We start from the raw sequence: 22,164 nt of genomic DNA, 5'->3' as shown, positions 1-22,164 counted from the left end.
TCTTCAAGTTGTTCTTGATGTTTTCCTTGTTTTGATCTTTGAATTCTATTGACTTAAGTATTTTGTGTTTCTCATATGCATTCTCATGTTGTTAGTGTCAGTAGTATACAAACTGCTAAGTTTGGTGTCTTGCATGCATTGTTATTCGATTTTAGTTGCATTTTGATTATTCCTCATTATTAAAAATCCAAAAATATTTTTAATTTGTGTCTTTTCAAGTCAATAATACAGAGAATTGAAGATTCAGAACATACTGCAGAGGAATTATACAGAAAAAGCTGGGCATTCAAAAATGCCCAGTGAAGAAGACAGACTGGCGTTTAAACGCCAGCCAGGGTGCCTGGCTGGGCGTTTAACGCCCAAAAGGGTAGTAGTTTGGGCGTTAAACGCCAGAATGTGCACCATTCTGGGCGTTTAACGCCAGGATGGCAAAAGGGGAAGATTTTGTTTTCAAAATCAATTTTTTCAAGTTTTCAAAGTTTTTCAAAATCAAATCTTTTTCAAATCATATCTTTTCAATCAAATGTTTTCAAAATCAATTTCTTTCCTTTTTCAAAGATACTTACTAACAATTAATGATTTGATTGAACATTTTTTGCCTTTTCTGTTAAGGAAGGTTTTATGTTTGAATCATATCTTTTCTTGTTAGGCAAGTCATTAATTTTTAAAATCAAATCTTTTTAAAATGTTTTTCAAATCAAATCTTTTTAAAATTGTTTTCAAATCATATCTTTTTTTTAAAATGTTTTTCAAATCATATCTTTTAAATCACATCTTTTTAAAATCAATCATATCTTTTTAATGACATCTTTTTCAAAATAGTTTTCAATCAAATCTTTTTAACTTCTAATTTCAAAATCTTTTTCAAAAATCACTTGATCTCTTTCTCACTCTTATTTTCGAAAATCAATTTGTGTTTTTCAAAAATATTTTCAAAATTTTTTACTTAATTTTCGAAAATTACTTCCCTTCTTCTCACATCTTTCTATTTTTGGACTAACTCTATTCCTTAATGCAAAATTCGAACTCCATCTTCTTTGATAAGTTCGAATTTTCTACTTCTGTCTTCCATTTTTCTTCCTCTGACACCTCAAGGAATCTCTATACTGTGACATAGAGGATTCCATATTTTCTTGTTTTCTTCTCTTTCATATGAGCAGGAACAAAGACAAAGGCATTCTTGTTGAAGCTGACCCTGAACCTTAAAGGACCTTGAAGCGGAAGCTAAGAGAAGCTAAGGCACAATTCTCTATTGAGGACCTGACCGAATTCTTCAAAGAAGAAGAAGACATGGCAGCCGAAAACAACAACAATGCCAACAATGCAAGAAAGGTGCTGGGTGACTTTATTGCACCTACTCCCGATTTCTATGGGAGAAGCATCTCTATCCCTGCCATTGGAGCAAACAACTTTGAGTTTAAGCCTCAATTAGTTTCTCTAATGCAACAGAATTGCAAGTTCCATGGACTTCCATTAGAAGATCCTCATCAGTTTTTAGCTGAGTTCTTGCAAATCTGTGACACAGTCAAGACTAATGGGGTTGACCCTGAGGTCTACAGACTGATGCTATTCCCTTTTGCTGTAAGAGACAGAGCTAGAGTATGGTTGGACTCTCAACCTAAAGAAAGCCTGGACTCTTGGGAAAAGCTAGTCAATGCCTTCTTGGCAAAGTTCTTTCCACCTCAAAAATGGAGTAAGCTTAGAGTGGAAGTCCAAACCTTCAGACAGAAGGATGGAGAATCCCTCTATGAAGCTTGGGAAAGATACAAACAATTAATCAGAAAATGTCCTTCTGACATGCTTTCTGAATGGAGCATCATAGGTATTTTCTATGATGGTCTCTCTGAACTATCCAAGATGTCTTTGGATAGCTCTGCTGGAGGATCTCTTCATCTGAAGAAGACGCCTACAGAGGCTCAAGAGCTAATTGAAATGGTTGCAAATAACCAATTCATGTACACTTCTGAAAGAAATCCTGTGAACAATGGGACTAGTCAGAAGAAAGGAGTTCTTAAGATTGACACTCTGAATGCCATACTAGCTCAGAACAAGATATTGACTCAACAAGTCAATTTGATTTCTCAAAGTCTGTCCGGAATGCAAAATGCACCAGGCAGTACTAAGGAGGCTTCATCTGAGGAAGAAGCCTATGATCCTGAGAACCCCTCAATGGAAGAGGTGAATTACCTAGGAGAACCCTATGGTAACACCTATAATTCTTCATGGAGAAATCACCCAAATTTCTCATGGAAGAATCAAGAGAGACCTCAACAAGGTTTCAACAACAACAATGGTGGAAGAAACAGGTTTAGCAATAGCAAACCTTTTCCATCATCTTCTCAGCAACAGACAGAGATTTCTAAGCAGAATCCCTCTGACTTAGCAACCATGGTCTCTGATCTAATCAAAACCACTCAAAGTTTCATGACTGAAACAAGGTCTTCCATTAGGAATTTGGAAGCACAAGTGGGACAGCTGAGCAAAAAAGTTACTGAACTCCCTCCTAGTACTCTCCCAAGTAATACAGAAGAAAATCCAAAAGGAGAGTGCAAAGCCATAACCATGGCCGAATTTGGAGAGGAAAGAGAGGAAGAGGACGCCACTGAGGAAGACCTCAATGGGCGTGCACCAACCTCCTCTGAGTTCCCCAATGAGGAACCATGGAAATCTGAGGCTCAAAATGAGACCATAGAGATTCCATTGGACTTACTTCTGCCATTCATGAGCTCTGATGAGTATTCTTCCTCTGAAGAGGATGAGTATGTCACTGAAAAGCAAGTTGCTAAATACCTTGGAGCAATCATGAAGCTAAATGACAAGTTATTTGGAAATGAGACTTGGGAGGATGAACCTCCCTTGCTCACCAAAGAACTGGATGACTTGTCTAGGCAGAAATTACCTCAAAAGAGACAAGATCCTGGAAAGTTTTCAATGCCTTGTACCATAGGCACCATGACCTTCAAGAAGGCTCTGTGTGACTTAGGGTCAAGTGTAAACCTCATGCCTCTCTCTGTAATGGAGAAGCTAGGGATCTTTGAGGTACAAGCTGCAAGAATCTCACTAGAGATGGCAGACAACTCAAGAAAGCAAGCTCATGGACTTGTAGAGAATGTTTTGGTAAAAATTGAAGACCATTACATCCCTACTGATTTCATAGTCCTAGAGACTGGGAAGTGCATGGATGAATCCATCATCCTTGGCAGACCCTTCCTAGCCACAGCAAAGACTGTGATTGATGTTGATGGAGGTGAACTGATCATTCAAGTGAATGAAGAATCCTATGTGTTTAAGGCTCAAGGATATCCCTCTATCATCATGGAGAAGGAGCATGAAGAGCTTCTCTCAAATCAGAGACAAACAGAGCCCCCACAGTCAAACTCTAAGTTTGGTGTTGGGAGGCCACAACCAAACTCTAAGTTTGGTGTTGAACCCCCACATTCAAACTCTAAGTTTGGTGTTGGGAGGTTCCAACATTGCTCTGAGTATCTGTGAGGCTCCATGAGAGCCCTCTGTCAAGCTACTGACATTAAAGAAGCGCTTGTTGGGAGGCAACCCAATGTTATATTTTATCTATTTTCTTTTGTTATTTTATGTTTTTTGTAGGTTGATGATCATAAGAAGTCACAAAATCAATTGAAAAAGCAAAAACAGAATGAAAAACAGGAAGAAAAACAGCACACCCTGGAGGAAGAACTCACTGGCGTTTAAACGCCAGTGAGGGTAGCAGTTGGGCGTTTAACGCCCAGTCTGGCACCATTCTGGGCGTTTAACGCTAGAAAGGGGCACCAGACTGGCGTTAAACGCCAGGAAAGGGCTGGAACCTGGCGTTAAACGCCAGAAATGGGCACCAGCCCGGCGTTTAACACCAGAATTGGCTCAAAACGTGTTTTTGAATGCCATTTGGTGCAGGGATGACTTTTCCTTGACACCTAAGGATCTGTGGACCCCACAGGATCCCCACAAACCCCTCACCTATCAAATCCCATCTTTCTCTTCACCACTCACCTCCATAAAACCCCACTTACCTCACCATCCAAATACAAACCACTACTTCTTCCCCTTTTGGCCGAACCACAAAGCCATCTCCCTCTCCTCCATTTCTTCTTCTTCTACTCTCTTCTTTCTTCTTTTGCTCGAGGACGAGCAAACCTTTTAAGTTTGGTGTGGTGAAAGCATTGCTTTTTGTTTTTCCATAACCATTTATGGCATCCAAAGCCGGTTCAACTGAGAAGGCATGACCTCAAGCCCATCACTAAGAAGAAGATGGAGCAAACAAGAGATCCCTCTCATCATGAGATCCCTGAGATACCTCAAGGGATGCACTTTCCTCCACAAGACTATTGGGAGCAACTGAACACCTCCCTAGGAGAATTAAGTTCCAACATGGGACAACTAAGGGTGAAGCACCAAGAACATGCCATCCTCCTCCATGAAAAAAGAGAAGATCAAAGAATCATGAGAGAGGAGCAACAAAGACAAGGAAGAGACATTGGGGAGCTCAAGCACTCCAGAGGACCTTCAAGAGGAAGAACAAGCCGCCATCACTAAGGTGGACCCGTTCTTTAATCTCCTTGTTCTTTATTTTCTTGTTTTTCGAATTTTTATGCTTATGTTTATCCAAGTTTGTGTCTTATGATCATTAGTGTCTTAGTGTCTATGCCTTAAAGCTATGAATATGAATCCATCACCTTTCTTAAATAAAGACTGTTTTTATCACAAAAGAACAAGAAGTACAGGATTTCAAATTCATCTTTAAAACTAGCTTAATTAGTTTGATGTGGTGACAATACTTTTGTTTTCTGAATGTATGCTTGAACAGTGCATATGTCTTTTGAATTTGTGGTTCATGAATGTTAAAATTGTTGGCTCTTGAAAGAATGATGAAAAAGGAGACATGTTACTGAGGATCTGAAAAATCATAAAAATGATTCTTGAAGCAAGAAAAAGCAGTGAATACAAAAAAAAAAGAAAAAAAAAGAGAGAAAACGAAAAAAAAAGAAGTAAGAAAGAAAAAGAAAGAAATAAAGTTGTGATCCAAGGCAAAAAGAGTGTGCTTAAGAACCCTGGACACCTCTAATTGGGGACTCTAGCAAAGCTGGGTCACAATCTGAAAAGGTTCACCCAATTATGTGTCTGTGGCATGTATGTATCCGGTGGTAATACTGGAAGACAGAGTGCTTTGGGCCACGGCCAAGACTCAATAAGTAGCTGTGTTCAAGAATCATCACACTTAACTAGGAGAATCAATAACACTATCTGGATTCTGAGTTCCTAAAGAAGCCAATCATTCTGAATTTAAAAGGATAAAGTGAGATGCCAAAACTGTTCGGAGGCAAAAAGCTACTAGTCCCGCTCATCTAATTTGGAGCTAAGTTTCATTGATAATTTGGAGTCTATAGTATATTCTCTTCTTTTTATCTTAATTGATTTTCAGTTGCTTGGGGACAAGCAACAATTTAAGTTTGGTGTTGTGATGAGCGGATAATTTGTACGCTTTTTGGCATTGTTTTTAGTATGTTTTTAGTAGTTTTAGTTGAGTTCTTAGTATATTTTTATTAGTTTTTAGCTAAAATTCACTTTTCTGGACTTTACTATGAGTTTGTGTGTTTTTCTGTGATTTCAGGTATTTTCTGGCTGAAATTGAGGGATCTGAGCAAAAATCTGATTCAGAGACTGAAAAGGACTGCAGATGCTGTTGGATTCTGACCTCCCTGCACTCGAAGTGGATTTTCTGGAGCTACAGAAGCCCAATTGGCGCGCTCTCAACGGCATTGGAAAGTAGACATCCTGGGCTTTCCAGCAATATATAATAGTCCATACTTTGCCCAAGATTTGATGGCCCAAACCGGCGTTCAAAGTCACCTCAAGAAGTTCCAGCGTTAAACGCCGGAACTGGCACCTAATTGGGAGTTAAACGCCCAAACTGGTACTAAAGCTGGCGTTTAACTCCAAGGAGAGTCTCTACACGAAATTTATTCATTGCTCAGCCCAAACACACACCAAGTGGGCCCGGAAGTGGATTTTTATGTCATTTACTCATCTATGTACTAGTTTTCTATAAGTAGGACCTTTTACTATTGTATTTTCATCTTGGTTCTTCTGGTTCCCTCTTTGGGGCCGAAACCAATGATCACTTTTGTTCTTATGTATTTTCAACGGTGGAGTTTCTACACACCATAGATTAAGGTGTGGAGCTCTGCTGTACCTCGAGTATTAATGCAATTACTATTGTTCTTCCATTCAATTCCGCTTGTTCTTTATCCAAGATATCACTTGTTCTTCAACATGATGAAGGTGATGATTGACGCCCATCACCATTCTCACCCATGAACAAGGTGACTGACAACCATTCTTGTTCTACAAGCATCTGAGGCTTAGTGAATGTCTCTTGGATTCCTGATTGCACGATGCATGGTTGATCGCCTGACAACCGAGTGCTCGCCTGACAAACGAGCCAACCATTCCGTGAGATCAGAGTCTTCGTGGTATAGGCAGGACCTGATGGCAGCATTCAAGAGAATCCGGAAGGTCTAACCTTGTCTGTGGTATTCTGAGTAGGATTCAATGATTGAATGACTGTGACGTGCTTCAAACCTGTAACCTACTGGGCGTTAGTGACAGACGCAAAAGAGTGATTCTATTCCGGTAGGGGAGGGAACCAAACCGGTGATTGGCAGCACTGTGACAGAGTGCGTGCATTAGCTTTCACTGCGCGGATGGGAGGTAGCTGCTGACAACAGTGAAACCCTACACGAGCTTGCCATGGAAAGGAGTAAGAAGGATTGGATGAAGACAGTAAGAAAGCAGAGAGACGGAAGGGAAGGCATCTTCATACGCTTATCTGAAGCTCTTACACCAATGATATACATAAGTATCCCTATCTTTATCTTTTATGTTATTTTCGTTCATCACCATTATACATTTGAGTCTGCCTGACTGAGATTTACAAGGTGACCATAGCTTGCTTCATACCACCAATCTCCGTGGGATCGACCCTTACTCACGTAAGGTATTACTTGGACGACCCAGTGCACTTGCTGGTTAGTTGTGCGAAGTTGTAGTGATCACAATTTCGTGCACCACTCACGCCTAAAGGTCGGACCTCGGACAATAAAGGCAAGAAAGGCCCATCAAAAGGAACGCAGCCCAAAACCTAAAGGCCGAAAAGGCCTAGAAAAGGCGGTTCCACGAAGATAAAGATAAGACTCCCAAAGATAAGATAAGATAAGAATATCTTATCCAGAGAAGATCACGGCCAACTACTATAAATACACTGGAGCACCCAGGTATGGCATTCATCTTCCACATCTACACATATCTGCTTGGACCCATGCTAACTTAAGCATCGGAGTGTCATTGCAGGTACAACCACCAACCATCCTGCGCATCAAGCTCGGGTCACCAGACCCCCACCTCGGGCCTCTCCAGACGACCGAGCTGCACGTTTCAGGCAAACCCTCGGAATATTGGCGCCGTTGCCGGGGACCTGGAAGTCATCTCTCTACCATGGCGGACGACCCTCTCAACAACGACCACACTGCGTCTGAGCAAGAGGACGAAATTGACACCGGAGAACGACCGGACAGCTCTCTATCACCACGCACTCCAGGAGGAAACAAACAGAATCGCCCAAAAACATCACTCCCAAACAAAGATCCACAAAATTCTGAAAAAGAGAAGAGCTCGAAAATTCTAGAAACAGTCCGAGCACAACAAAACCGACTAAAACAACTCGAGGAGGACATAAGAAAGCAGAAAGAAACTGAACAAGATCTGAAAAGGGAAGCTCGAAAGCGCAGAGAATTAGAAGAAAAACTGCGGAAAATAGAGGCCAACCTGAAAGACCGGACAGAACGCGGCACCGCCACCGAGGGCAACCACGATCCCTTCACGCAAGAGATCATGAAGGAGAAGGTACCGCGAAACTTCAAACCACCCGATATGGACCTCTATGACGGCACCACCGATCCAAGTCATCACCTCAGCAACTTCAGAAGCAGAATGTACCTAGTCGACGCCTCCGATGCGATTCGGTGCAAAGCCTTCCCCACCACTCTCACCAAGTCAGCCATGAAGTGGTTCGACAACCTGCCACCAAGATCAATCACCAGCTTCGAAGACTTAACCAAAAAATTCCTAACAAGATTCTCTATTCAAAAGGACAAGACAAAACATGCCCCCAGTCTACTCGGGATCAAACAAGGTAACCAAGAAACTCTCCGAGAATACATGGAGCGATTCAACAAAGCCTGCCTGGACATACAACACTTGCCCACTGAAGCAGCCATCATGGGACTAGCAAACGGCCTAAAAGAGGGACCGTTTAGCCAATCCCTATCCAAACGATACCCGACCTCCCTATACGAGGTGCAGGAGCGGGCAGAAAAATATATCAACATGGAGGAAACCTCCCAGCTAAGAGACTCTTCTAGGAAGGAATCAACCTACCCCCTCCGAGATCGGGATCGGGAACAGAAGAAGAAAGAAGAAGCCGGCTCGGACAAGCCACGAAAGTACCACAACTACACCCCCCTCCGAGTCTCCCTAGTAGACGTCTACAGAGAAGTATGCCACACCGAAAAGATCCCACCGCCCCGACCGCTAAAACACAAGAAAGCAGGGAGAGATCGGTCCGAATACTGTGAATATCACAAGCTCTACGGTCATCCTACCAACGACTGCTACGACCTAAAAAATGTCATAGAAAAGCTAGCCAGAGAAGGAAAACTCGACAGATACATAGCAGAAAAAGGAGAAGAGACCAGGAAGAGAAGGCGGGAAGACAACGAAGATCGGGCCGAACAAACCCCGCGAACCCCTGAAAGACATGTTCACATGATAAACGGAGGTTTTGCAGGCGGAGGAACATCTAAATCCTCGCGGAAAAGACACCTCAAAGAAATCTATCACGTCCGAGAAGACAGACCCCTGCCCGAATTACCTACTATCTCATTTACCCGAGAAGATGCTCAAGGGATAATTCCCGGACACGACGATCCAATGGTAATCACCATTATCCTAGCAAACGCCAACTTACATCGAACCCTGATTGACCAGGGAAGCTCAGCAGATATCCTGTTCGAAACAGCCTTCGATAAGCTCGGACTTGAAGAAAAAGAACTAAAGGCCTATCCCACCGACCTATTTGGACTAGGGGATACTCCGATCCATCCCTTAGGATACATCTCGCTACACACTACCTTTGGAAGAGGCGAGCAATCTAAAACATTAAGCATCGACTACATTGTAGTCGACGTCACTTCAGCATACAATGCCCTTATTGGGCGACCGACCCTAAACAGACAGGCGGCTATAGTCTCGACCCCACACCTCTGTATGAAGTTCCCTACCGCAAAAGGAATCGCTACCCTAAAAGGCGACCAAAAACTAGCGCGGTGATGCTACAACGAAAGCCTGAGCCTAAAAGGGAAGGAGGTCAACACAATAGAACTCGGACGAGTTCAATCCCGAGAAGATCTTCGGCCACAACCAGAGGGAGAGACCGAAAAAGTCCAGATTGGGGACACACCTGAAAAAATAACAAACATAGGAGCAAACCTCGAAACGGGCCTAAAAGAGGAACTCATAAACCTCTTAAGGGAGAATTCCGACCTCTTCGCCTGGAAAGCCTCCGACATGCCAGGCATAAGCCCCGACCTGATGTGCCATAAGCTATCAGTTTACCCGGGGTCCCGACCTGTCCAACAAAGACGCCGGAAGCTCAGACCCGAGCGCATGCAAGCAATAGAAGAACAAGTACAGGCACTGCTAGATGCAGGGTTCATTAGGGAAGTAAAATACCCCCTATGGCTCGCAAACGTGGTCCTGGTAAAAAAGCCCAACGGAAAATGGAGGATGTGCATCGATTACACGGATCTCAACAAAGCCTGCCCCAAAGACCCATATCCACTACCAAACATCGACGCCTTAGTAGACGCAGCCTCGGGCTATAGATATCTCTCCTTCATGGACGCATACTCGGGATACAATCAAATCCCGATGTACGGACCCGACCAAGAAAAGACCTCGTTCATAACCCCAAGGGCAAACTACTGCTACGTAGTAATGCCCTTCGGGCTGAAGAACGCAGGGGCAACCTACCAGAGGCTAATGAACAAAGTGTTCTCAGAGCACATCGGACTACAGCTGGAGGTGTACGTCGACGACATGCTGGTAAAGACACAAGAAGACAGAAATTTGCTGACCGACCTCACCAGTATCTTCGGCACCCTCAGAAAACACAACATGAGACTTAACCCGACAAAGTGTACCTTCGCCGCAGAAGCCGGAAAATTCTTAGGTTTCATGCTGACTCAAAGGGGCATCGAAGCAAACCCGGACAAATGCCGAGCGGTACTCAATATGAAGAGCCCGACGTGCGTCAAAGAAGTACAACAACTGAATGGAAGGCTAGCCGCCCTATCAAGATTCTTGGCAGGATCAGCAATAAAGTCACTACCTCTCTACTCACTCCTAAAGAAAGGGAAACCCTTCTCATGGACCCCGGAGTGCGAAAAAGCCTTTCAAGAATTCAAGGAATTCCTCGGGCAGCCACCAATCCTAACCCGACCTATAAAAGGAGAAGAACTCGTACTATACCTCTCGGTTGGAAATCGAGCAGTCGCTTCAGCGTTAATACGAGAAAATGACCGAGGACAACACCCCATATACTTTGTAAGCAAGGCACTACAAGGGGCCGAATTAAACTATCAGAAGATAGAAAAATTCGCCTACGCCCTAGTGTTCACAGCTCGGAGACTCCGTCCCTACTTTCAAGCCCACACCATCAAAGTTCGGACGAACCAACCCATGAGACACATCCTCCAAAAAACAGACCTGGCGGGACAAATACTGCAATGGGCGGTGGAACTGTCCGAGTTCGACCTCCACTATGAAACCCGGACTGCCATAAAATCTCAGTATCTAGCCGACTTCATCGCAGAATACACTGAGACCCCGGGAACCCCACTATCATGGAACCTATATGTCGACGGGTCCTCAAACAAAACTGGAAGCGGAGCCAGGGTTATACTCGAAAGCGACCAAGGAACGCGGATAGAACTATCCCTAAAATTCGAGTTCCGGGCTTCGAACAACCAAGCCGAATACGAGGCCCTACTAGCAGGTCTAAAGCTAGCCGAAGAGGTCGGAGCCCAGAAAGTCACGATCTTCAGCGACTCCCAGGTCGTCACATCACAAGTAAATGGAAGCTACCAGGCCAAAGACCCAACTATGAAAAAATACCTGGACCAAACACAGGCGCAATTACGCCACTTTTCAGAAATACAGATTCAGCACATACCTCGGGAACAAAACGCCCGGGCAGACGCCCTCTCAAAACTTGCCAGCACCAAGCCCGGAGGCAACAACAGAAGTCTCCTCCAGGAAACCTTACAATCTCCCTCCGTGCTAAGAGAGGAAGAAGCGTTAAATATATCCAAACAACAGCAAGGATGGATGACCCCCATACTCAACTACCTAAAGTCGGGAACTCTCCCCGCCGAAAGAAAGGAAGCTAAAAGACTCACGAAAGACGCCCAGAATTATACACTAATTCACGACGTATTATACCGAAGAGGATTCTCAAACCCCCTCCTTAGGTGCGTCCCGACCTCAGAAACAAAGAGCGTCCTCGAAGAAGTCCACGGAGGCATGTGTGGGAACCACCTCGGAGCTCGGGCATTATCCAAGAAAATAGTCCGAGCCAGTTTCTACTGGCCGACCTTGCAAAGAGACGCAACGGAATTTGTGAAAATATGCCCCCCTGCCAAAAATACGCCAATTTTCACAAGGCACCACCCGAAGACCTTATCAGCATCACCGCACCATGGCCCTTCGCAAAATGGGGACTTGACCTACTCGGCCCGTTCCCCCAAGGACCGGGGCAAGTCAAATACCTCATAGTAGGGGTCGACTACTTCACAAAGTGGATCGAAGCTGAACCCTTAGCCACCATCACGGCTCAGAAAAGCCGCAAATTCCTATACAAAAATATCGTCACAAGGTTCGGAGTCCCCTACTCCATCACAACAGACAATGGAACACAGTTCACGGACACAAGTTTTCAGAACTTGGTGGCCGAACTAAAAATCAAACAGCAATTCACCTCAGTCGAGCACCCACAAGCCAATGGACAAGCAGAGGCTGCAAATAAAGTCATCTTGGCCGGGTTAAAACGAAGACTCAAAGAGGCCAAAGGGGCATGGGCCGAGGAGCTCCCCCAGGTGCTATGGGCATATCGGACAACTCCACACTCCACAACAGGAGAATCACCATTCCGACTAGCTTATGGGATGGAGGCAATGATTCCTATCGAAATAGATGAAGGGTCACCTAGAACCATCTTCTACAACGAAAAAGGTAACCCGCAGGCACAAAGGGAAGAACTCGACCTCCTCCCCGAGGTCCGAGAAAGAGCTCGGATCCGAGAAGAAGCCTTAAAACGGCAAACGGCCCTCAGATACAATCAGAAAGTAATAAAACGAAGCTTCTCCAATCACGACCTGATTCTAATCCGAAATGACATCGGAACACAAAGGTCTGGAGAAGGAAAGCTAGCTGCAAATTGGAAAGGGCCCTACAAGGTAACAGAAGTCTTAGGAACAGGCTATTACAAAGTATCTGACCTAGAAGGCAATGAGTTTCCCAGGGCCTGGCACGCCTGTAATCTAAGACGATACTACAGCTAGAAAAAGATAACCCGAGGTGTACTCTTTTTCCCTACAAGGGTTTTTTAATGAGACACCTGGTCAAGTAAGGCACCCGACCTAGTCAAGGGTAAACACTCTGTAAATATTCTTTCTTTTTTAATACTAATCAAATTTTTCTATTTTCTTCTTCCTCGTGATGAAACAAATCCTGAAAAGTACCCCGCCAAGGCGCATTAATTTATGCTCGGCAAAACGCAAAAAATCATTTGCCAAAGAGACCACACCAGGTCGGCAAAGATAAAGCGACGAGGTTCAAATTAATGTGAGAAGTTATAAAGCAACTCTGAAAAAGGCTCAAAAAGCCAAATAAAAAGAGGTTACAAAAATAACTTAAAAGGCCGACCAACGACAAGGTCGGACTCAGCAAAGGGAAGTACTCGACCGCCCCCCCAAGGTCCGAGAAAAAACCCGGATCCGAGAAAGAAGCCTTAAAACGGCGAAAACAAAGATTTCGAAAAACGCTTACTAAAAAGTTGCTATACAAAAACAACTAAAAAGTACAAGCGAAAAAACGAAATCAAAGGAAAGGGTAAAGCAAAGTTTCAAAAGCGCTAGCTAAAAGGTTGTTATCAAAACAACTAAAAAGCATAAAGCGGAACTAAAAATCAAAACACAAACAAACACCACATAATAAGCTAAAAAAGTTACCACAAGTAGCTAATAGCAAAAAGGTGTTCAAAGCAGTTAAACAGGAACCATCCAAAAAAGAGCCCATAGGCCGGGCAAAAAAACCAAAGACAAAAGAAATTACAGGGAGTCAAGATCCTTTCCGTCGGTAGAAGGCTGCGGAGGAAGAACCATAGAAATCGGGACAGCCTTGACAGCACCGTCATCTCGGTTTAAAACCTCCACACCAGATTCCTCCTCGGCCAAAGGTAAAGACGGGTCCGCAACCGGAACTTTAGGGTCAGACACCGGAACCTCATCCTCGTTGGGAGCAGGAATAATCTTTCCCTCCACAACAACGTTATCCGTACTAAATAAGCTCAGATCCAAGTCAGGAGCAAGAACCCGGACCTGAGCCTTCAAATTTTCAAACATAGCATCCATACCCTTAGCCACATGACCTTCTAGCTCGTAAAAATCATCCTGAGCAGATTGTAATCTCTCCTTTGCCTCCACAAGCTCGGCATATGTCCGAGTATAATTCTCCGTCGCCGCCTTCGCCATCTCCTCAGATGCTTTCGCTGCCGCCACAGCCGCGGTAGCTTTAGCTTTCTCCCTCTCCAGAGACGCCTCCAGCTCAGTAATCCTAGCAGCCTTCAGTTCACTAATCCTCTCGAACTCAGACTGAGCCTTCTCAAGTCGGGAGCTGGTCGCACCAATGGGGGATTTCTTGAACTCCCGGGCAATAGCGGCATGAAGACTAGCCATCCGGACACAACTCCGCGCCATATACTGAAAATGATGCTCCATAGACACATCATCAGTAGAAATAAAGGTCTGAGGGAGAATATGCTGTTCAATCCAACCAAGAGCATCAAAATCCTTGTCATTAAAACCCGCAAGCTCTTGAGAGGTCTTCTGTTTCTTGGGAGGAGGACCCGAGGACGAAGGCGGGGAAGAGTGACCGGGTCCAGAGGTCGGAGGATCTTGATTTATAGCTCGGAACTGGGGAGTCGGAATAGCCTTCGACCGAGTAGTGACACCCACGGTAGTCTTCTTCGGAGAAGATCGGGCAGAAACCTCAGCCTCAATATTCCGAGCAGCCACGGACTTCTTCGTCCGACGAAGGAACTTCATAGAATCCGCCTGAGAAGACATCTCTGCAGAAATAAAAGAAAAAGATTACCACAACAGAAATTCCACCAAAACAAGCAAAGCCAAAATACTAAAAAAAGATGAATCTCGGAGAGGTCGGGAACTACCTAACTCGGAACGGAGAAGGCTTGGATCTCCCAACATTTTCTTCGTGTCCAAGTGAGGTGCCCGACCCCATAAACTGCTTACCACACCCACAAAAGCCTGCTCCACCTCATCTAGACTCTCAAGGGTATACTTAGTAGACACTACATTCTCCTGCCAACAAAGAGGAAAAGAAGGCTCCCCACTCTCGTCTAGAAAGAAAGGTCGGACGTCTCCAGTAGCCCGGACCTTGAAATAAAAGTTCTTAAAATCATGAAAGGACTCGTCATACAGGGTACAAAACTTCCTCCCCTGGTTAGCTCTAAAAGAGACCCAAGATACCTTCCCTCCACCCGACCCCGGTTTCGTCAACACAAACAAATAGGAAAAAAGAGAAATAGAGGGAGAGACGCCCAAAAACTGACACAAAAGTTGAAACAGCTTTAAAAACGCCCAAGAATTTGGATGGAGCTGCGTAGGGGCAAGGTTACAAGACCATAACACCTCGGACTCCAGATCGGTAAAAGGAAGTCGGACACTCAGCTTAGAGAAAAAACAATCATAAGCATAAAAGAAGAGCTTCTCGGAACTATCTAAGGGCGGGAAGCACACTCGCTCCTCGGAATCCGGGGCTACTAGTTCATAATCCCTCTCAGACTCTCTATTTTCACATATGCTACAATGCCTACGGAACCTAGCTAAATACTCAGAATCTACCACAGAAGGGACTTTTAGAGGAAGAGGGTCTACCCAATCAAGACCACATGGAATTTTAGTCGACATCGCTTGAAGAACCTTTCGAGACATAAAATTCTTACCTACAAAGAAGAATACAACAGCAAGCAAAAATCACATAAAGAAGACAGCGAAAACCCATTCAGCAAAGCAAGAAACAAAAAAAACCCCACGAAGAGAATGGGGCAACCCGGAACAAAAACGCCAGAGAACAAAAAGAGCCCCCCCATATACAAACAACAGCAATGGCGGCGCCTCTTTTCGGGGCAACCCACACAAAGAAACAGAAGCATATGATCACAAGAAAGGAGAAACATGGGAACAAACCTGGAAGAAGAAACGAAAACGAAGAGCTCCGAAACAAAACGAAACGACGGCACAGAGGAAACCCCGGAAGGACACACAGAAAGATTCGGGAGAAGCAGAACAAAGAGAAAGAAGAAGCGGTGAAAAACAAAAAAAAAGAGAGGAAGGGAGCAAATAAATAAAGCCTTCACAGAGCCCGAACGGAAATCGAGGAAAAACGGTAAAATGCAATAAATGCAGGAACGGCCATTTTTTGAAATTTTGAAAACAGACTACTATGCCCGAGCACGACCTCCCAAAAAGGACGAACTCGGGCAGGGGCACTGTTCATACCCTGACCGAGGTCCTCCAACCCGGTCAAATCATAAAAGGTCCGACCTCGTCCTAAGGCTCACGCCTAAAGGTCGGACCTCGGACAATAAAGGCAAGGAAGGCCCATCAAAAGGAACGCAGCCCAAAACCTAAAGGCCGAAAAGGCCTAGAAAAGGCGGTTCCACGAAGATAAAGATAAGACTCCCAAAGATAAGATAAGATAAGAATATCTTATCCAGAGAAGATCACGGCCAACTACTATAAATACACTGGAGCACCCAGGTATGGCATTCATCTTCCACATCTACACATATCTGCTTGGACCCATGCTAACTTAAGCATCGGAGTGTCATTGCAGGTACAACCACCAACCATCCTGCGCATCAAGCTCGGGTCACCAGACCCCCACCTCGGGCCTCTCCAGACGACCGAGCTGCACGTTTCAGGCAAACCCTCGGAACAATATGCATTTCCCCAATTTAAGTTCAAGTCATCATTTGTACTTCTGTTTCTATTTATAATCATTTGTTTTATTATCATTTGTATAGTTTATGATTCAGCACATTTAGCAATTTTTTTCATTGACAAAGAAAGAACTTTGATGCATGTAACACCGATACCCATAAAAAAAAGTACATTTCACTCTAAGATATTAGATTTTGAACCATAATTTATATTTTGTTTTATTCTCTTTTGTTTGCAAAACATAAAATCAGTATAACATATTTTACTCATGGGAGACAACAAAACTATTCTAAGTTTAAAGTTGGTAGAATTTAAGTGCATCGGGTGTCTCCAAAGTTCATTTACTCAGATTTTGCTAATGCTGCTCAACAAATAAAAAGAATGTGGAAACTTCTAATTTTTCGTTCTTTCTCGACTTTTTCTTCTTTGCCAAATGAAATTGGCTCGATAAACTTTGTCAGACAAAAGGTTCTTCAATTCGATTTCTGTTGGTGATCCTTCAATGATAGATTCCATGGCATATGCTCTCACCCTATGATGTGGTAGCTTTCCCTTGTCGTATACCAAAACACCAAAATCTATTTTTACTTGGAAAGTGGTGCGGTATTTGATAACCACAAATTAACCGGCTAGTGCACCGGATCGTACCAAGTAATACCTCAGGTGAGTGAGGGTCGATCCTACAAGGATTGATGGACTGAGCAATAATAGTCAAATAATTCCTTAGTTAGGCAAGCAGAGAGTGATGTTTTGGGGTTCCAAAAGCATTAAACAATACTTCAGAGAATAAGAAAGCAAACAATGGATTTGAAGTAGAATATATAAGAGAAAGTAGTTAAAGTATCGAAGATGTTTGTTGTTTCGGATTAAGTTTTCTTACTAACTAGTTTAATCATGCAAGATTCGTTTCTTGGCAAACTGGCGGTGATTAAATCCTAATATCTTAGTGATTTAGTCTCCTCTAACCTAGTTAACCACCAATATCTTGGTCACTTAATTTCAATTAGAGGGTTAAGTTCAATTCAAGTTCATAGCCACAAAAACTCTAATTACCCAGATATAAAAGGATTGTATATCACGTATCCCGTTAAGTCTAAGTAATTAGTAATTTAGGAGGAATTTACTTTCAAGTTGTTGCTCAAGTGAGACAACTCTTCCAAGAATCACAAGAACGTATATAGAATAAGAGTTATTCTTCCGATCTACCCAGATTCATAAAATTAAGAACGAAAGTAATCTATGAAACTGAATCAATACATTAATTAAAATAGAATAATAATAGTCTTAATCCATAAAAATAAACAGAGCTACTAACCTTAACCAAGGCGGTTTAGTTGCTCATGCTTCAAAGAGAAAACTAGAGTTCAAAAAATGTGAAAAATACAGAAGTGAGATGATCCCCCGAAAGGTGAATCTTTTCTCTTTTATATCTAACCTAATTTGATTTGAAACTAAAATAAAATAATAAATTCTAAACCTAAAAGATTTTGTTTGTAATTAAAAATAACTAAAATAAGATAAAATAAGTAATCAAAAGCTAAATTCAACTAAAGATGCTTCATTGATGAGGATATGGTTCGGACTACTGGCGCTAAACGCGATTTACAGTGTTTAGCGCCCTTGAGGGCAGAGATGGTGCAGAATTTTACAACCACAAACTAACCGGCAAGTGCACCGGGTCATACCAAGTAGTACCTCAAGTGGATGAGGGTCGATCCCATGAGGATTGATGGATTAAGCAACAATGGTTAAATGATTTGCTTAGTTAGACAAACAGAAAATAGTGTTTTGAGAGTTTAAAAGCATAAACAGTAATATCAGAGAATCAAAAAGCAAGCAATAAATTGATGTAAATAATATGGGAGAAACAGTTAAGGCTTCAGAGTTATCTATTTTCCGGATTGACTTTTCTTACTAACTATTTTAATCATGCAAGATTTAATTCATGGAAAACTATATGTGACTAAACCCTAATTCCTTAGACCTTTTTAGTCTCTTCTAAAATTCATCAACCGCCAATTTCTTGGTCACTTAATTCCAATTAGAGGGTGAAGTTCAATTCTAGTTTATATGCCATAGAAATCCAATTACCCAAATATAAGAGGATTATATGTCACGTATCCCGTTAAGTCCAGATAATTAGAAATTTAGGAGAATATGTTTTCAAGCTGTTGTTCAAGTAAAGAGCTTTTCCAAGTTATACAAGAACTCAATTAGAAAAAGGGTCATACTTCCGTTCCACCCAAATTCATAAAATAAAGAACGAAAACAATTCTTGAATTATAAATCAGTACATGAATTAAAATAGAAAAATAATAGTATCAATCCATACAATAGACAAAGCTCCTAACCTTAACAGTGGAAGTTTAGTTGCTCATGGTTCAGAGAGAAAATAAGAATTCCGGTAAATTGTAAATTGCGGATGGAGGTAGGTGAGAAGAGAAGAGGGGAGCCCAAAGGGCTGATTCTTTTTCCTTTTATATCTAATCCTAATTAATATAAAATATATTTTCTAAACTAAAATAATATCTTTTCCTATTTTAAAATAAAATACAAATTCAATCAAAATTAATTTAGCTTCATGTGCAGCTTTCTGATTGCTTGGGGACCACTTGGGGCATTCGGATCCACGTTGAACTTGGAAATTCCCAAGTTCAGCGTGGAGGAAGCAACAGCATTTTGCTTGTTTCCCTTTGAGTCCAAGCTGAACTTGGATTGCTTGGATTTATCCAAGTTCAGCGTGGAGTGATGCGTGATTCCTCCTTTGTGCTTTTGATACCATACTGAACTTGGAGTTCCTCAAGTTCAACATGGGATTGTACGTATGAAAAAAAAGAGTACATATTGTTAGAAAGCTCTGAAAGTTAGCTTTCTAATGCTGCTAAATCACATCAATTGGACCTCTATAGCTCAAGTTATTCTTGTTTTAGTGCAAGGAGGTCGGGGTTGACAACATCATTTGCTTTCTTCCTTTTCTGCTACAAAACTCCGTCAAATCCATCCAAATGCTACCTGAAATAAACAGAAATTACAAACAACTCAAAGTAGCATTCATAGTGGCTAAAGGTAATTAAATCTTGATTAAACTCAATAATTTGAATGTAAATTCACTAGGAAAAGATAGAGAAGATAATCACGCATCAAGAGACTCCTCTTTCGCTGCTGAGTTGCTAGCGCTAAACGCTAGCTGGGCGTTTAGTGCCCTAGTGGGCAGCTTCAATTCTTCTCTTTCTTGCACAAAACTCTGCCAAACTGATCCGAACTTTACCTGAAATAATTAAAACACAAAAACAACTCAAAGTAGCATTCAAAGAGGTTTGAAATACTAAAATAAGATTAAAACTCAATAAATTTGTATCTAAAATAAATAAAAAATAAGGGAAAGATGCTCACGTATCAGAAAGCTTTTCCCCACGTGCATCAATTGTTATTATGTTTATCTTTTTAGACAATGAAAACAATTAGAAACTGTTAATCAAAGAATTTATTAGTCGAAGAGTTCATTAATCGAAGAGTTGGTGGTTAAAGTTTCAAGAGTGTTAACTCGAAAAAATAGATATTGATGAAAGGGCTTTTGATTTGACATGGCCTATTGAAGAATGAAGCTTATAGACAATATGTCAAGATTGATTATGTGGTGCGTAAGGACAATTACTTGGTTTTGCATTTGGCGGAAACAGTTATTTTTCGAACTCTTCAGAAGCAACACTTGGCAAGACAGGATTGGTCGTATTAGTCTACAAATTAACGAGGTTTGAATGTGGCAAGGGGTTGGAATTCATCTTCAGAAAAAACTCTCGCACTCTCACATCCCAATGACTTTCTGAGTCTGCAAAGAGTTTATTTTCTTTAGGACTCCTTCCATGTCTTTAAATTTCTTGTAATTTCTTTTCATGAAGTTTACCTTTGCAAAGTATTTTTCTTTCTTCTTTAAAGTTCTGAATTGTCATTTTAATTTCGAAGTCCTTTAACTTTGTTGAAGGTATTTATCACTTTCTTTAAATTGAAGCATTTACTTTTACTTAATTTCTTCCTTTCTGAATTTAAATTTCTTTCTTTCAATTCGTTATTTGTTACTTATTTTCTTTTGTCCAATTCAAAGTGAAGTCTTTGGTGCATATACAAAACTAGTACTCACAAAAGAGGAGTAGGTTTCGCTCTCAAATCATAGATATCGAACCAACTCAGATTTGTTAAAAATCTGCATAACAGAAACAAAAACAAATTAGTAAATTACTATTATGTAAAGTAGATATCTCACTAAAAAGTTTATTAACCATAAAAAAGTACATTGATATAGTGTTTATTTTTGCCGGTTAGCTACTATATTTGCCATTAGAGACACATACAAAGAGAAATAGCAACTGAACAATAGTAGTAAAGCCAAAACTTCAAAAAGAACTTAATTTTACACTATTGTGTGTTCTTGAAAAAATAGCTATTGATGATTTAAAAAGTCTAAATTTAATCTGTCTCATCAGCATGAATCTGAATTTTAATGAACAATATCTGCTAATAGAAAGAATCTATTAAGCCTGATGAACAAGCTGCCAACTATCTTTGAAGTTGTAATGGATAGAAAGCCTATAAAACAAACACTAGCCTGCTAGCCCACTACACATAGTGGTAGTAAGTTGGAAAACACTTTAGGACAATATAAGGGGTTTTTTTTTATCTTTTTCCACAAACAAATTTTTTTGTGTTACTCCTCATTTTGGAAAGATCAAACGAAGGAAAATTTTGAAGCAATTCCAAGCTATTTGATGGAAGTTGTCACAAAGTTATTTCTTCTCAAAAGTTTAAGTTTATAGAAAGAAGTATAAAAATGGTTATATTTATGACACATTTCCTTAAATAAGACCTTCTTTTAGATTTGTTTCAATTTTGCATAGCCTTTGATTCCCTTTTTTAATTTATCTTATGATAAATTCTTTTTTTTTTTGGGATTTAACAAGGATCAAATTCTAGACATTTTTATCATAAAAATTCTAATACCATGTCATGAAATTACTTTTTTCCAAAAATTTAAGATGATAAGAGACACATAAATAATTATATTTTTGTCCTTTGTCAGAACTGTGGTAATTTCTCCTATGACAAATTTTGGATTTGTTGCAATATAATGTAAAAGATGGTTTCACAGAAAGTGTGCAAAAATCATTGTGTCAAAGGCAGAATGTACAAAGTATTCAATTTATTCCTTAAATTGTAAGTTCAATTTAATCCGATTCAATTTAGTCAGAAAAAAATGACAAAAGTACACTCAAAAAAGCATAAACAGCTCAAAACTACATAATAAAGATTTTAAAAAAGTTAATACATTCCAAAAATTATTTAAACAAGTTAAAATGGTCTTTTTATATTTAATTTTTTCTTAGTCTAAGATAAAATTGCAGCCATATACTTTGTGATTCTTCAAATTTTGGTATAACAACTCAAGAAACCCTTTTTAGTTTCTCTTTTGCTTTAAATACAACCTCAAGAACAAATTTAACCTTTACTGTTCAATTTGGTTGCTGATGAGCGGATATTTTATACGCTTTTTGGTAGTGTTTTCATATAGTTTTTTGCATGTTACATTCACTTTTTATTATATTTTTATTAATTTTTATGCAAAAATTATATTTCTGGACTTTACTATGAGTTTGTGTATTTTTCTGTAATTTTAGGTATTTTCTGGCTGAAATTGAGGGACCTGAGCAAAATCTTATTCAGAGGCTGAGAAAGGAGTGCAGATGCTGTTGGATTCTAACCCTCCTGTACTCGAAGTGGATTTTCTGGAGTTAGAGAA

The 22,164-nt window shown here is 41.1% G+C and overlaps 1 non-coding gene across 1 annotated transcript; it reads right to left on the bottom strand.

Moving 5' to 3' along the window:
- Positions 1 to 1,695: 1,695 nt before the first annotated feature.
- Positions 1,696 to 1,803, bottom strand: LOC130959466 (small nucleolar RNA R71). Its single transcript, XR_009078544.1, has one exon. It is a non-coding gene; the product is annotated as a small nucleolar RNA R71 (small nucleolar RNA).
- Between the last annotated feature and the right edge of the window lie 20,361 nt (positions 1,804 to 22,164).

Source organism: Arachis stenosperma, chromosome 10 (assembly GCF_014773155.1).
Source record: "Arachis stenosperma cultivar V10309 chromosome 10, arast.V10309.gnm1.PFL2, whole genome shotgun sequence".
In the NCBI taxonomy this organism is placed as follows: domain Eukaryota; kingdom Viridiplantae; phylum Streptophyta; class Magnoliopsida; order Fabales; family Fabaceae; genus Arachis; species Arachis stenosperma.
This window is presented reverse-complemented; position numbering and strand designations above follow the sequence as displayed.